Genomic DNA, 18,211 nt, shown 5'->3' with positions numbered 1-18,211 from the left:
AGAGGAATTGAGGCTAATCCTGCCAAAATACAAGCTCTGGTTGATATGGAGGCTCCCAAAACTGTTCGTGATGTGCAGTGTTTAACAGGGAGAGTTGTTGCTTTGAATCGATTCATCTCCAAGTCTGGAGAAAAATGTTTGCCTTTCTTCAAGGCACTCAAAGATTTGAGGGGCAGCAAGGAAGCAAAATGGACCGAAGAGTGCCAGAAAGCTTTCGAGGAGTTAAAAGAAACACTCGGACAACCACCGATCTTGTCCAGACCAAAGAAGGGGGAAATATTACAGCTATATCTAGCGACGTCCCTTTCAACGGTCAGTGCAGTACTTGTTCGTGAAAAAGATAAAAAACAATGGCTGATTTACTATGTAAGCCACGTGTTGCTAGATGCGGAGACAAGATATTCGCAGATTGAGAAGCAGGCTCTGGCTCTCATGATGGCCGCCAGGAAGCTAAGGCCATACTTTCAGGCTCATCCAATTGAGGTATTTACAACTTTTCCTCTTAGTAAAGTTCTTAATAAACCTGATTTATCCGGAAGGATGGTGTCCTGGTCGGTCGAACTCAGCGAGTTCCAAGTGAGCTTTAAGCCCAGAACCACAATCAAGGCTCAGGCGTTAGCCGATTTTGTAGTAGAAACTACTGCACCGGTGGAATCCACCATTGAGGATCCCATTATACCAACCACTTGGGAGGTATACATGGATGGTTAGAGTAATAAAGATGGAGCAGGAGCTGGAATTCTATTAAAAAGTCCAGCAGGATTTATTATTCGATATGCTTTGAGATTTGCATTTGAAGCAAGTAATAACGAAGCAGAATATGAGACTCTGATAGCTAGACTCCGGTTGTCAAAAGCATTGTCTATTGCAGATGTTACTATTTATAGTGACTCTCAACTTATAGTCAACCAAGTCCAGGGGGAGTATTGTCACATCCCGCCCTAAATTCACCAAGGGGATACCCTATCTGGATTACCCGGGAAGTGAATTACTGTCCCGCCGATCAAGTTTAGGAACGATCATAGTCACTTAGCACAATAATATAATCAAAAGCAAGAACAATTCCTTATTTCCAAATAATTCAATAATAAAAGTCGAGAAAGTACCTCAGAAGGATTCACGAATAACATCAGAGTGCGGAAAGGATTTCATTAGTATAAACAATCAAGTGTGAAAAGGAGGGAGGAAACCCATCCTATAATATTAGCGGAAGATGAAACGACTAAAAGTAAAGGTTACAACCGATTCACCAAATAACAAGTGAAACAACTAAGCTATAGTCCCGACAATTCAAATAAAAGGTTAAAAAGGGAATGAGGCGACATCCCATCCCTAACACACAAATATAAAACTGAACTGCTACAAACAAGTCCCGATCTCGGTCTACTCGTCTTTATCAACTGGTTCATCGCCACCAGTATGATACAAGTCTTCAACTCGGCCTCCGGAGGGTTGGCGCCACAGTCAACAATGGTAGTACCTGCGAGGAAAGTCTAACAAAGTATGTTGCAAAAGGAGTGAGTTCGAAAGAACTCGGCAAGGAAAGTTATTCCATAATAACATAAATCATATGATGCGCAGCATAGCATGATGCAATATGATATGAGACATATGATGCAAATATGAATCTAACTCTAAGTATGCTGGTCATCTAGGGTAGACATGCTTTAAGTCATAGCACCATACTTCTCGGGTCGTCTGTCACTCTCCCGTTCCATATCTTGGGAATGCCCGGGGAATATCGGTAAAGTCCTTAAAAAAAACCATGGTTGGGGATTTAGTCACCACTCTCTCACATCACCATTTGGTATAAGTATTGGCGCATGTCACAGTAAAGCCTAGCCCAATGCAAGTCATCTACTCAGTCATATCAACTCAGATCCAGATACGCCCATTCCTCGCCCCCGATCCTTTCCGTATCCTTCACACTAGAGTCAACGTAATCCCAGATTACGGACTCATCAACCCTATTGGTCATCCACATATAGTAAACGGAAGCTCTCACGTCCTCTCACGGGTTGGTTACCAGTCTTGAGCGCCCGTGAGCCCAAGTCTATCCATATGCAACCCTACCAATAAATGGCCCCCACAATGAGATTTATGACCTCTCACGGATTGGTTACCGGTCTTGAGCGCCACAAATCCCCATTGCTACCACGGGTCGTTCGGTCTCAATGCCCTTCCGATTCGGGTCTAATGCGACGAGGGACATCCTAGCCAAACAACTAGACAATCCTATGTATGTCATCCAATAACCGGGAAAGAGTCGATAGGCACCATCGGAGAACATCCCATACTATTCCCTCCTGTCCAAGGACAGAAGTGTCAATAGGACACTCCCCAATCCCAAGTTATACCTAGACAATCACATATTCAAGTTCATCACTTCTCATGCATCCAATATATCTTCATAATGCAAGTTAAATCATGATATTGAAATGAATCATCATAGACATAAGTAAACAAGAATAGTAATGTAACATGACAAGAGTATAAAGATTTCAATACTACCGTTCTAACACGTATATCACAGTCTTATAACGATTAAAAGAAATCAAGAGATTCTATTCATAAATAAGAACATAAATCATAAGTTGATGATCTATATGTTTATGGAGATAACCATCCTTACCTTAGGTTGAGTTGATGATGAATTGAGAGTACCAAGAAATAGTCCAAAATAATTGTTAAGGCCCTAAACAAACATCAATAATAAGTTAGAGAAGAAGTCGGGAAGATCGGATGTCAAACGGATCAAAACGGAGCAAGGTTGCTGTCAGCAACAAGTTTGGTCGATGGTCTTGGTCGATGGTATCGACCAAAAGGATTGACCAAAATTGTCTTCGGGACAGAATAGTGGATTTTAGGGATTTTGGTCCGAAATGGGTCTTTTGGGGTTCGGATCGATCTGAAACTTGGAGGGATGATTAATAACAATGTAAGAACACTACCTAGCAAGTATTATCACAATCCAATGGTCCAAATGAAAACCCTTAAATTGAGGTCCTATGTTCTAAAGACAAGAATCCTAGCATTGATGTAATTGAAAGGGAAGCTAGAGAATTAGTTGGGGAATAGGTTAGGAACATGATTACAATCATTTGCAAGCTAGAGATTAGACTAATCACACTCCACATCTCAGTTCAGTATAAGAAATCAAGTTGTTAAGCAAGGAATCATGGTAATGTATATGTAAGGATCAAGATGCAAGTGAAGCATAGCAAGAATGAAGGAAAAGGAAGTATAAATGGGAAGAGACGTTCATGGCAAGGTGTTTGCAAGGTTGCAGCACCTTGGCCATGGTCTCATCAGTAAAAAGAAGAAGAGAAGTGGGTAGAATAGAGAGCAAGAGAAGGAATCATACCTTGGAAGATGATAGTTGGAGAAAAGAGACAATGATTTTTGTAGAAGATCATCACCCAAGCCAAGGAGGAGCCTAAGAGGAGCCTTCCCACGTTCTCAGGTGTTGAAATGAGTGAAATATCGTTCTAGGTTCGAGGTTTCACTTAAATAGAAGAAGGAATATCCAAAAAGCATCTTTTTCTCTATTCCGGGCAACTTTGGTCGATGGTCCTTGGTTGATGGTATCGACCAAAACCATCGACCAAAATAGGTAACAAGTTTCAGCAGAAAATCCAGAAATAGTTCAGCAACTTCGAACAGGGATTCGGAGGGCTATACAAGGTCAAATTGAGTGAGGTTTTCTCCTAAAAGTCAATCAAGAAGTCTAGTTTCCATAAATACCTTTGGATCAAGCATGTGAGGTCATTAGGTCCACCAAATAAGCTCACCTTCTTTGATGCGCAAGCAGGATTTGCCAGACATAGTTCAACAACTTCGGACAGGGATTTGGAGGGCTATATGGGGTCAAATTGAGTGGGGTTTTCTCCTAAAATTCCATCAAGAAGTCTAGTTTCAGGAAATATATTTGGATTGAGCACAGGAGTTCATTTGGTATTTCAACTAATTCACCCCTCTTCGGTGCGCAGATTCAAAACTAACACTGACAATGCTCTCAAGTGAGGGGCATCATTGTCAATGTCCAAGGGCTTGGGTTCCGACACCAAATCAACAACCAAAAGGGGTCCACAAGTATCTTTTCCCCCACTTTGGGTCTTCATACCTACAAACATAATAGGTCCCGGGCCGGGCCAAGGTAGGATAAGGCCACACATTACAAATCTACCCTAAGGGAAAGGTCTGACATGGCTTCCGAAGGTTTTCAAAGATAATAATATTGAAATTAAAGTCTAACTTTTAAGGTCTAACATTGAACTAATCTTTCTTTATCCCAAAATAAATAGGGTGTCTGGGCTAGGTTTGGGCTGGATGTTACAAGTATGGTATTAAAGAACCACGCTTGCAGAAATATCAAAAGATAGTGCAGGCATTTCAAAACCAATTTTGGAATTTGAAGATATCTCAGATTTCGAGGAATGAAAATTCAGTGGCAGATGAGCTATCCCGACTAGCCAATGCCAAAGAAAAGAATCTAGACCCTTCGGTCTATATTGAAGAGATAACTTTTCCAAGTTATCATGAGAAAGAAATTTCTTATATTGAAGCAGAGAGTTGCTGGATGGATCCGATAATCGAGTATCTGAGAGATAACAAATTACCTGAGGATCCGAAAGAGGCAAGGTTGATCAAGATACGATAAGCGAGATTTGTCATTCAGAATGGGAGACTATACAAAAGATCTTATTCTGGACCCCTTATGAGATGTATAGGCCCCGAAGGAGCAAAATCAACTTTGGCTGAGGTTCATGAAGGAATTTGTGGAGCTCATATGGGTGGACGAGCCCTGGCCCACAAAATCCTAAGACTTGGATTATATTGGCCTAAGATCCAAGAGGCTGCTATTGAATATGTTCGTCGGTGTGGTAACTGTCAAATTCATGCTACGGTATCGAAGCGCCCGGCTGAAACCATGACTTCAATTCTAGATCCCATTCCCTTTGAGATGTGGGGAATTGATATCATAGGCAAATTCACCAAGGCGTCAGGCGGACGGGAATATCTAATAGTAGCAGTTGATTACTTCACGAAATGGGTTGAAGCCAGTGCACTGGCAGCAATTACTGAGAAAAAAGTGGAGAAATTCGTGCTTAAGTCAATCATATATCGCTTTGGGATTCCAAAGATTATCGTCACTGACCATGGTACTCAGTTCGACTGTCCGCAATTTGAGCAATTTTGCGGAACATATATGATTGAGCATCATATGTCCTCAGTGGCATACCCCCAGAGCAATGGACAGGTAGAGGTTACTAACCGAACGCTACTGGAAGGAATAAAGAGAAGACTCGAAGCTGACAAGGCTTCTTGGGTCGAAGAACTTCATAATGTACTGTGGGCCTATAGAACTACGGTTCTAACACCCACAGGAGAAACTCCATTCAGGTTAGCATATGGATCCGAAGCATTGGCACCGGTGGAGATAATGGCGGGGACATTACGAGATCGAGAGTTCGAGGAACAAGCAAATGAGCAAGGACTGCTTGATAGTCTTGATCTGTTGGACGAAGTTCGGGTCAAGGCAATAGCACGAACTCAACATTATCAAAGAAGGATAGCGTCTCATTATAATACTCGAGTGAAGAATCGTCGGTACTTAGCCGGAGATTTGGTGTTGAGAAACACCTTAGCTTCCGACCCGCGTCACCAAAGAAAATTGGACCCTTCCTGGGAAGGACCTTATATGGTTGTAAAACCAGTTGGTTCAGGAGCTTACAGGCTGAAGAACATCAACACCCAGAAAGAGTTGGATCGGTCGTGGAATGCCAGGCATCTCAAAAAGTTTTATCCTTGATGATGATTTCAATTTTGTTCGCGATGTAAACATTTTCAACTCAATCAATGCAATTTTTGGCTTTCAACAAATTATCTTTTGATTGGGGGACATCATACACCACATTCAAGCACAAGATCTAACTATAAGGCATCGGATGAAAATCCGTGTGGGTCCTTCAACACTTATGGAATTTTTTCAGATCTTCTTAAGTCGAGGCATCGGATGAAAATCCGAGTGAGTTCTTTCTGCAAGGCGTTGGTTTGAAACCCGAGTAAGTTCCTTCAAGACTTATTGAATTTTTGAATTATCCTTAAGTAAAGGCATCGGTTTAAAACCCGAGTGAGTTCCTTCTCAGACTTAATGTATTTCTCCGGAAATCCTTAAGTAAAGGCATCGGTTTAAAACCTGAGTGAGTTCCTTCTCAGACTTATTGTATTTCTCCGGAAATCTTTAAGTAAAGCCATCGGTTTAAAACCCGAGTGAGTTCCTTCTCAGACTTATTGTATTTCTCCGAAATCCTTAAGTAAAGGCATCGGTTTAAAACCCGAGTGAGTTCCTTCTTAGACTTATTGTATTTCTCTGGAAATCTTTAAGTAAAGGCATTGTTTCAAACAACTAAGACCTAATGCAACAACGATTCAAGTGGCTAGCAAAGTTCAAGATGAAGTTAATTTCTTATTTCTTCAAAAGATCGAAAGAGGCCAGTATCAAAACAATTACAAGAGCTGGATACAATCTTCGGTCAAAAAAGAAAGTCATAATCGGTGATTATTAAGAAGTCATACAAGATCGGCACAACTTTGCTAAAACAAACATATGAGTCAACCATTGGTGTGGATTTAAGGAAAAGAAGAGGAGAAATGAGGATTACAAAAAATATCTCGGTATGCATAAGATCCTCCGCAATTTCATACTTTTTGTCCAGCTTGTCCAGGAGAACTATGGTCCTCGACCAAACTTGCATTCAAGACGAGCTCGTCATAATTGACTCCTTCCAGGGGAGAATAAACAGGAGAATCTTCCAGATAATGCATAATATCCGGATCGGAAGGTGGAGGATCAATCTTATCTTTGGTCAGTCGGGAGGAGGAATACCCAGGTCGGTAAATACTTCAGGATGGCAAACAGCACTGTAGGGAGTCGTATCAAAATGAGGATCCTTCCTTAATATTGATTCCCATACTTCGTTCTCACCATCCCGGTACACCTGTAAGTTATAAGCATTCAGCATATCAACAAAGGGCTTACTGTGTAAATACTTGAAGACGTAGGCTCTGCGAACATCAGTTGGAAGGGATTCGGGCAAAGGAACGACAGCTTGCCTTTGGGGTAACTTTTCAGATCCTTTGGCTCCTGACTTTCCAACTGCTCGCTCCAGTTGCCGGATCTTCTCCCTAGCATCATCCAAGTCCGACTGAAGACGACCGATCATCGAATTCTTCTCTCCTACAACCTCCCAAGCTAGTTTCCTAAGGCGAGCAATCTCAGCATCTTTAGCTTCAGAGATTTCCCGAAGCCTGGAAACTTCATTGCTCAACCTATTGAGCCTAGAGGTTGCTTCCACTTGGTTGTGGAAGTTACCAGTGAGACTCCTGCAAACAACTTCCGAGTTAAAAAGGAGCAGAAGAGTAATTTTTCATAACCAAAAGATAATGAAGAAAGACTTACATCACCAGTGACTTCATCAAGACTTCATCTGGAAGTTTGGAAAGCACTACGCTCTCAGAAGTTATTCGAGCAGCAGTGCACCATTCCAACACTCTGTCAAACTCGTTTGACACTAATTCGGGCGAAGGATGGGAAGGATGAGCTACATCAAGAGAAGGATGAGCTGCATCACCTGTCACTTGACGGCGCTTCCTGGTGGCAAAATCCTCCAACTCCAAAGGAGAGGAGGAGGATGCCAAACAAGCACTAGAATTGGAAATAGGAGCAGCACCTACTGGGACCACACCTTCATCAGACGCCAACATAGTTGCCTCAGATGCCCGAAGAGTCTCCTTCGGGGGTGCACCAACGGTCTCTACAGCAGGGGCGTCAGCAGCGCCATCAACAACGGAGTGATCAAGATCTTCCTGGGAAAGACGAGCGATCACTTCGGGCAAAAGAGGCGTAGGGGCGGCATCAATAGAAACTGTGGGAATCTGACTTGAAGATTCACCAACAGCAGTCGCCTTACGCTTGGAGGATTCACTAGCTGAAACCACCTCACTGGGGGTTTTAATTTGCGGCAGCGGCTGCCGTAAGCTGCCAACGACCCGATTTTTGCCACATAGTCTATTTTAAATTGAACGATTCAGATTTCAAAGTGCTGGGGTTAAATGTAAATATAGAATTTTTATTTTACAAAACATATTTGTAAGTTTTTTAATTTACAAGATATACCCTCTGAATCAACTACTTCATTCGGTCGTGGATTGGCAAAGGAGTGAAAGAAGGGGAAAGGCCAGGTCCCATGGCCCTCTTTCATTCCTTTCGGTGGCTCAAATCAGCTGCGTCTTTCTTGATTTTTCTTTTTATTTTTCCCTCTCGTTCGTGGTAGGGGCAGGGAAAGGTGTTCTGTTGGTTGAATGCTTGGATGATGAATAGTTGAGAATGACATCAAAAAGCCATGGGGTGGGGTGGATGATCCGATCTTGCCATTTGAAATCACTTAGGTCTAAAACTCGGGTGAAGGACATGGTCTGTCCCAAAGAAGAAGAATATTCGACGAGGAACCCGTAACGAGCCGAACCTAGGTTTACTGGGAGCAATGAAATTGGGGAAATCAAGGTTATCCACAAGCCATTTCGCTCATTGCTTGTCCCAATTAGAGATCTTTGGTCCAAGACTATACGGTTTGTTAGGGTCAGCCTTTTCCGTCTTCTTAGTCTGCGTTCTTAGGGCTTTGAGTTTTGTTTTTGGTCTTTCCAAGTTCTGCTTCCTTTATTCAATTCCCAAAATGAAACTTTTCCTCACTTCTGTCACAATGGAATCGAAGAAGTTACTACAGCTGACTAATTAACCATTCTCCATCTTGTATCATGTTCTCTTGTTGTTGATGCGCTTCTAGTGATCTAGTTTCTCTAGTTTCCGGGTTATCTTTTCTTTTTCGATTATAATGGTAGATCTTTTTTAGATTCTCTTTTTCGCGATGTTTCATTGTCTCATTGGAGTTCTTGACGCTAGTGCTGGTGATGCAGATCCAGTTTACCAAGTGTTTTCTTTTTCTCTTTTGATGGTGTATTGACCAATTTGTATTCAGTTTGGGCATCTCCTTCCTCATCGGTAGCTATCTTTATTGTTGTTGTTTTTTGTTGTTTTCGTAGACGCAGCTTGTTCTTCTTCAAGAACACAGCACGCCTGTGGAAGTGAAGATGATCGGTTTGGTTGGAGAAACTACGATAACAAATCTGGAATACTCAAATTGCCGCTATGGTGGTGGATTTGATAAATTTTTGACCAAATCACTTTGTATGAATCAGTTTGGAGTGCGGAAGTATACTCACGAGTGAGATCGAAAGTCGGTGAGAAATGGGTAATCAACCCCGTCGACGACGACGATGCTGGCGTCTCCTCTTGACAACTCTCGGTGGCTGTCGGATAAATGAGGGGCTTCTTTGTAAATTAATAAAATTTAAACCTTTAAAATGAAAAAACAAAAATCAATTTATACACTTAAACTTTCATGACTTGAATCTTGACCGTTCGATCAAATATTGATGAAGTGGCATTATCCGAACCGTCGGCAGCTGCTGCCGCAAATAAAAATCCCCTCACTGGCCCCAACCACCGCCGACGGAACGATTTTCTTGCTAGACTTCGCTCTGATAAAGTTCGGGTTGATCTTGGGAGCCACTATATAAACAGAAAAGTTGTATCAGTACATATATCCAACGACGACAAAAAAGAGGGAAAACCCTAGTTCTCTATCACTTATGAAAAACCCGATAAACTAAACCCCAAGTACTACTACTGTGCAGTTTACTCAGGGGGGAAGTGGGGAAAGAGATGAGTAATCAAAAAACTCACTTGTTCAGAAGTTGATAGAGCTATTGTTGGAGTACGAGGAATACGGGAGCAGGCGGAAGGACGGAATGTCGCTTTAGCACTTTAGCAAATCTAACTTGCAGATAGCAGGATAAATGGAGAGTACCCACGAAGGCTTTAAATAGCCTCAGGTATTAAGACGACGGTTGAAAGCTAAGGACAACCAATGGCCCAAATCGAAATGACGCGTCGAAATCCGCAGAAAGTAAGATCAACGGTCGGAGGGACGCCACATGGAAACATGTGGAGGCGAGCACCCGATACAAGGATACCTCCAATCGTTGCACCGCCATTGTAATAATGGGTGTATTTCCGATTCATTAGAAATAGTGAATGGTATACCAGAGCAAGGAAACGTTTGGACTTCGCAGATACGAGAAGGGAAACGTGTGGACTTTGCAATAAATGAAGTAGTGGGGAAGATTAATGCATCTTTCCACACATCTTCACAATATCTCTACAAGATTATTATTCGTCGAAGAATGTGAAGTTAAGTGATAAGTTTTATCATTTATATTTTGATATTCAAGACAAGATTTCAGCAGGAGACAGGGAAATGGAAAGGCCAACATGAAAAAGAAGTGTCTATTCATTAGCAAGGAGGTCAATCTTTACAAAAAAAAAAAAAAAAAGAGACAACTCCCTAAGCCTCTTCTTCATTGTTGCCCGAGGGACCCTGGTCGGGAGGACTTTTCTCAGGATCTTGAGAAGAGTCTTCCTCAAGAATGACATTGTCAAAGTCCTCTTTAGCAGCAGCTTGTGACTCGGCTTGTGACTTCTCCTCTGGAAGCGCCCTCTCGTCAGCCAGGTATGCCTCATATTGAGGGTCAGCTGGAAAAGGATCATTTTCTTCCCGAGCCCAGTCTGGGAGATCCATGCCTAATTTCCCGAAGACCTCTTTATGGCACACCTCACGAAAGGGAGCAGTATCGAAGAAAGGGATTGATGCGAGAATTCGCTCCCAAACGTCATTCTGCCCCAAGCGATAAGCTTGAATGTTGTAGGCACCTAGCAGCTCGGAGAAAGGTACGCTGTTCAGGTATTTCCAAACACACTCCTTCCGAAGCTCTGGCTTGATATGCTCGGGCTTGCTAGGGACCGCCCACTTTAGATATTCTTCATTCTCCCTACATTTAACTTCAAGCCTGTCACCGAACAACGTGGCAGCTTCCTTTTGCTTCCTGGCCTCGCACTCGGCAGCAGCAGCACGAGCCTTCGAAGCATCAAGGGCCTCCTTAAGGGAGATCACTTCTTCCTCATGCTTTCTCTGCAGCTCCTCAGCAGCTGCAGTCAGCCGGTCTATCTCAGAATTGGCCTTGGCCAAATTCTCTTCACAGGTTTGCAGCAAGGAGCTGTTGCGGCCAACCCGGCTCAATGCTTCCATGTGTTGATAGAAGCTCAACACAACATTCCTGGGAAGGCGGAAAATATCAGAAGAAGTCATAAGAAATTATGAAAAAATAAGTAAGCAAGAAGACCGGTACCTTGTGGATTGACTAACAAGGGCAACGTCATCCAGGTTTTCAAATTCCTAGCGATTAGAAGGGACAAGACTGAGGGAGCTCCACTTTGCAGCTTTCTCAGGGTCCCGAGTCACCCTGTCGGTCAACTTCAGGGTCCACTGGGGGGTGAAGACCTCCTCACAATCCGTGGAAGCTTTGGATTTTTTATGGGAGGAAGCATCGATTGTATCATGCCTCATTTTGGTTCGGGCGGAGGAGGAGACATTAGACCTCTCCACCATTGGCTTCTTCCCTTTACCCGAAGCATCAGCCACGGGCCTGATATTCTTGATACCCCTATAAGAGGGGTCGAGAGTGTCACATCCTCCCAGCCGGTACCCTATCTGGCATACCCGAGAGTGTGATCCACAGCCCGAAGATCAGGTATCGAGTAATCAACCTCCCACATAAACAATAACATAATCATGAACAATCATAATAAAAGTGCGGAAGATAAACCATAGATCCAATAAGGAAAGAATGAATCATATATAAATCAGAGTACTAGATATAATCAAAGTGTCAAAAACAGATAAGTAAAGTGAGGCAAAATCCCACTCTACAACTAGCGGAAAAGTAGCTCTAAAAGAGAATAAACTAGACAAAATCTAATCCCAGTAGCAAGTACAATGGGTAACTAAATTGTTCTCCACTTTATAGACAACATCCCTATAAGTGTAAATCTCATAAACAGCACAAGGACGCTTCCACTCAATGGTCGGACTAAGCATCGACGGAGCATAACCACCGCGGGATCTTCGGTGTAATTGTTGTAACCGCAATCACCTTCCTGGAGATATGCCTCTTCGCCTTGCGCTTCATCATAGGGACCGTCATAATATTCAGTACCGGAATAGTCTAACAAACATTGTACAATAAAGGAATGAGTTTCAAAGAAACTCGGTAAGGCGTTAAATCCATAATAACATAAATGGCGGGATTTGAACAAACATAAATGCAATATGATATGAGACAAGCAATGAATGAATGAATCTAACTCTATGTATGCTGGTCTCTATTGGCGGACATGCTTTAAGTCATAGCACCGACTTCTTTAGGAAGGTCTCAATCACTCATCATCGGTTGGTAATGGGTCCGGCATCCCTCGGGACATTCCATGGTGGGGTTAAGTCACCACTCTCTCACATCACCATTGGTCTAAGTACCGGCGCATGTCGGGGTAAAACCTAGCCAAATGCAAGTCTTCTACTTAGTTACATCAAGTCAGATCCGGATACGTCCATTCCTCGTCCGACGATCCTTTCCGGTATCCTTCACACTAGAGTCCTCATAGTCCCTGACTACGGACTCATCAACCCTATTGATCATCCACATATGGTAAACGGGAAGCTCTCACGTCCTCTCACGGGTTGGTTACCGGTCTTGAGCGCCCGTGAGCCCAAGTCTAACCATATGCAACCCTACCAATAAATGGCCCCCACAATGTGATTCCTGTCCTCTCACGGGTTGGTTACCGGTCTTGAGCGCCCATGAATCCCCATTGCTACCACGGGTCGTTCGGTCTCAATACCCCTCCGATTAGGGTCTGACATAACAGGACATCCTAGACAATCCTAGATATGTCATCCAACAGTTTAGGAAGGTGTCCATAGGGCATCTCCGGAAACATCCCATAATATTCCCGTAGTAGTCCAAGGACATAAGTGTCAAAAGGACACCTCTCCTTTCCAAACCATACTTAAGCATACACATGCATCAATTCATATCATCACATATATGGTAACTTCATATATGGAAAGAAATCAATAATTGCAATCACTTTGTATATAATTGGTAAATAAATCATACATGAGTCAATTCAATATGAATAAGTAATGCTACTGTAATCAAAGTTATGCAACAGTAGTATATCATTGTAAGAATCTAATTAAGGAAACATATCAATGATATTCAAATATAGAAACTAGATTCATGCTATCTATGCAATTAAGGAAATAACCATCCTTACCTTTTATAACTCGCAAAGGAATCCTAAGAAATCAAGTAAGATCTTGGCAAACTTGAGAAGAAGGTCCTAAACAAGTGCATACAACATATTAGGAAAGATCCCTAACAGAAAAGATACCAAAACATCCAACACAGACCAATTCTGGAGTTGCTGTACTCATTGGTCGAGTGGATTGGTCGGCAGTCGTCGACCAATGGACCAATAATGCCTAAAAAAAAAGAGTTTTAAGATATGAAATCCGAATTTGGTGGTTCAAAAGGGTACTAATCAAGGGGTAAACTACATCAGTAGTATCGTAACATATAGGGGACCTCAAAACACTAATCCAATCAAGCCATCAAGATCCAAATTAGGAAACAAAAAGTTACCATAATTAGATCAACCATGGATCTTGAAGAATTCAAGGTAGAAATCAAAGACAAGAACAATAGGAGGATGGATCATTGCTTCAGGTAAAGGTATCATGAAAAGCATACTTAGATCTTCAAGGAAATAGGCTTAAAAGCATAAATCTAAATAAGGAAACAAAACCTACCATATATGTAACTATCATGATTCATGAAGAACACATAGTATGGTAGAAGAGAACAACTAGAGATTGATAGATCATGGATCATGAAAAGAAAACACAGCAATTGACTACTAACATGATCAATGTAGAAGATCCAAGGAGATCAGAATTCAAATCAGAAGTTAAACAAAGACTAGATCATGGTTTGATCATGATTCCTTCAAAAGCTTGCAATGATCATAGTTAAGATCATTGTTCTAGCCATTAATCCTTAGGATGATCATGAGAGACCAGTCCAGAGATGTTTGCAACAGAGAATGCAACATCTCCTCTACTGTCTCAACTCAAAAAGGAAAGAAAAACAGAGATGGAGGAGAAGAAGAGAGTGTAGACATACCTTTTGATGCAAAAGGAAGAGTTTCGACGAAGATCCGTCAAGAAAATCACCAAGGATGCAAGGGAGATGACTTGCAGAGGTCTTTGGTTCGTTCCAAGGAGTTTGGAGGCAGCAAATACGAAGTAGACTCGAGATTGGACTTAAATAGAGCAAGCAAGACCTAATTGCCAAAGACAGCACTCATTGGTCGAGTGGATTGGTCGACGGTCATCGCCAATCGACCAATGCGCGAGAATTCCAAAACGGGAATTGAAGACCCAGATCAAATCCAATCCTAAAGGGTTTTGCACACATAACAAATGACTTACCTAATAGGTAGAAATGCCTTCAAACCATGATAGAGAGCACTCCAAGTCCATCAACTAATCCGATCTTCATCAAGATTCAGTTTCCATAAATAGAACTTCATCTTCAACTCTCATGGATTCAAAGCCAGACACCAAGTCCTCCACTGGGATGGCTCAAAGCTGACTTCTTACCTTACTTCGGGTTGGGAAGTTAAGATCCGATGGAGGCGCTCGACAGAAAAAGTATCGTTCGCGCCATCTTTTGTGGTTAGAAGGGCAAGTTCCTTTGGCAAGGATGCTGCCCCTCCAATCAAGTTCAGCCTTATTGCGTTTGGACAGAAAAACCCATCCGGGAGGATGGGAGATAGAAAGAACATGAAAATATACAAAGAGGGAAAGAGATGGCGTAATGCCAAGTTCAAAACACAAACCCAAGAAGCCGACGATGAGACGCCAACTATTGGGAAGGAGCATTCTGGGACAAATGTCCCAATGATTCAGAACTGTGGAGAACAAAGGATTAAAAAAGGGAAAGCGAACCCCGCTTTCCAGTGCATCTATATACAGAGAAAATTCACCCGAAAGGGTTGAATCAACCCTCTCATCAGGATGGGGAGCCCTAACCTGATAAGAGGGAAGGAAATCAAAATCTTGGATGGCTAAAAGAAGGGTTTCCTCCTTGTAAATGGAGGGAACAGAGCCCAGTCCACCATCGGACCTGGAAGTTTGAGGCTGCCTAGAAGACTTGGCAATCTTGGAAGATCCAGACTCGAGGAGGACAGAAGGAGTTTCGGTTTTTCTCTCTAAACCTTTTTGAGAAACTTCAGCAAACTCGCGCTAGAGGACAGTTAGGGTTTTGTTATCACTATCCGACTGTTCGGAAGGAGGAGAAGCAAAAGCTTCATTACCACTACTATTACCAACACTGGGTACCAGAGAAGCCCTATTATCCGCCATTACTTGTTTCAATAAACTACAAAAAGAAAAAGACTAGTAAACTTACTGATTCAGTGAGGCAAAAGCTTGAGAGCAAGAAGGCGCGAAGCAGATAACAAAGGTTCAAATTCCAGACAGGAAGAATGAAACCTACGAAGACAACGAATCGCTTTTAAAACACCCGCACGAGTGTTCGGGAATCTGAACGATCGAGATTGATTCAAAATCGACGATCGAGATTGGAAGACGTTTTGAAAGTTTGAACTCACGAATCCGAAACAGGCGTTCGGAAACCGTCGTTTGGATTACGTGAGCCACGACAGATCGACTACAAGGAGACACGTGGCCTTACCCTCACAACGCTCGAGGAAAAGTGACCACCGCATTGAATGTGATATGACATTTAATGGAACACACAGAGACTATCACCTGACGAAGAACCCAGTTAAAAACCAAGCCCTCGAGATCGACTGAACGCTTGGTCTGGGGGGCTCGTGATATGGAGAAATTATGATCAGACCCGGTTCATACCTGGTTCGACCCTTGACCTCGGTCGAGACAGAGGGAACCGACTCGCTCCCGAGAGAACCGGATCCAGAAGATGGCTTGCTGAGGAAGAAAACTTATTCAGCTACAAGCACGCCCTAATCCTACTTATGGATTAGGTTAATTACCCTAATGATGGCAGACTCGAATTGACGGCTGCGGCTAATCATTATCGAAGGGATAATCATCACATAACCTAAAGGTTATCTCAGGAGTCCTCTACTAGTCCAAACTAGTAGAAGTCTATTGTTCAACGGATCTAACTGTTAAGATCCAACGACTACCCGAAGAAGGCTCAAGTGCATCCAACAAAGGAGATTCGAAGGTACACTCTATATAAACCTCACTGCCATACGAGGTGAGGGGATCGAAAAGACACAATCTGAGACTCAGACTCAGATTGAGATACATACTGATAGACGTAAACTATCAGCGGCTTACGATCTAGATCACCTTTCCCAGTTCTTTATTCCTTAGCTCTGTGTCTGCTAGCAGAGCCGTTTGTGATTATAGTTCATCAACTGACTTAGCCTTCGGAGGTGGACTCCTGACCCCCGCGGTCGGGCCACATCTGACGCTTTCGTTTTGCAGGTCATCACGAGGAGATCTAAGGGCTGAGCAGATTTTGGACACATCAGCCACAAACTTAACAAGAAATGACGGCAAAGTGTCTCTTGCAGATGAGATGTGGATCGTGGATCCAACGAAGGTTTCCTTCTCCTTCTTTGTCTCATCTCTCCAAAGAAGCCCTTATCTTCTATCTTTATCCTTATATTTTCCTCTCCTTATGTTGTCTGCTATTGTAAAGAAACCTTAAGGCTTGAATATAGTTTGGTGGCGATTTTCACTGAGATTCAGGTGATATTGGGTAATCATGTTTCTTGAGAGTTTTTCGGTTCTCTACTCACCAAACTGGCAAATATCGCCATGTCTCAACGATATTTCACTAAAATGTTTTTCTATGGGTTTGAAACACCACTTTGAACAACGTCTTTAGGAAGATAAAAGTAAGTTTTGAAGACAAATAAAAGGTGAAGATAAAAGAGGATTTTATAAAAGAACACAAATTTAGCATTCAAACGTCTAACCTCTCGCCCACATACGTTAGAAGCACACATGATTTAAGAGTCACCGTAAGACCAACTAATAACTACTTTTGTAGAAAAATCAAAAGCAGGTTGAAACTTGTTTTTGGTTTTCGTATTTTTATAATTCTTTTTAAATAGAAATAAGCTGTCTAAGGCTCTTATTGGTATTAATTCTCATTCTCTATTATGCCTATTTAAAAGAAATAAGTACAAGAATTCATTATTGGTCAAGAATGAAAAATGATTTGGTGAATTTTGTCAAAAATAAATTATGGGGATTGGGGAAATCCATCCTGAGGATAAGGATGGGGGGCAAGAAAGGGTAGTACTTTGTGGGTGTGAGAGTGGTGTGAGGTTTCCTGGAAATAGTGAAACTCTTTTTTTCCTATGGTGGACGTAGGCATGGTTTTGCCGAACCACGTTAAATCCCTTATGTGTTTTGCTTGTGTTCTTCTCTGTTCGTTGTTGTGCATCCATTATCCCTAACAAGTGGTATCAGAGCGATGTTCAATGGATCGTCACTGGAAGTGTGCGAAGATCTAGAAAGGAGAGGATAAGTGTCAGGAGAACGGAGAAGACTTCGATAGATTGATCGAAGGTATGACTAGAGTCGTGAGGTTTTTTTATCTTTTTTTTCTTGTGATTTGATCGGATTGAATCGGTGAAAAAAAAAAAAAAAAAAGAAGAGGCCATCTTGTTTAAGATCATGGAGAGAAGAGAAAAAAAAAAGTGCGGTCAAGCAGTTGTTGACCGTGAGGAAGAAGAGTTTTTTTTTTTTTTTAAACTTTTTCTCTTGATACAATGATTAATTTGTTTTTGAAAAAAAAAAAAAAAGAGTTTGGAAAGTTGAGAAGTTGGAACGTGGAGACATAACTGCAAAAGGAAGAAAAAAGAAAAGAATGGGAGATTCGGTTGGAGAGAAGAAAAAGAAGGGAAGATATATTTTTTGTTTGGGATGATTACTGTTGCCCCCTTGTACTTTAATTTTATTACTACTTTATCCTCTGTACTTTTTAAAATTACTATTCCAACCTTTAACTTTGTCAACAATTACTAATGCCCCCCTACCGTCAAGCTCCGTCAATTTAGTGATGATGTGGCATCTATATATTTTTTCAAAATCCCAAAAATAACCCTATAATTATCTTTTTA

Source organism: Hakea prostrata, chromosome 6 (assembly GCF_041222555.1).
Source record: "Hakea prostrata isolate BN-2017 chromosome 6, UWA_Hpros_2, whole genome shotgun sequence".
NCBI classification, from domain to species: domain Eukaryota; kingdom Viridiplantae; phylum Streptophyta; class Magnoliopsida; order Proteales; family Proteaceae; genus Hakea; species Hakea prostrata.
This window is presented reverse-complemented; position numbering follows the sequence as displayed.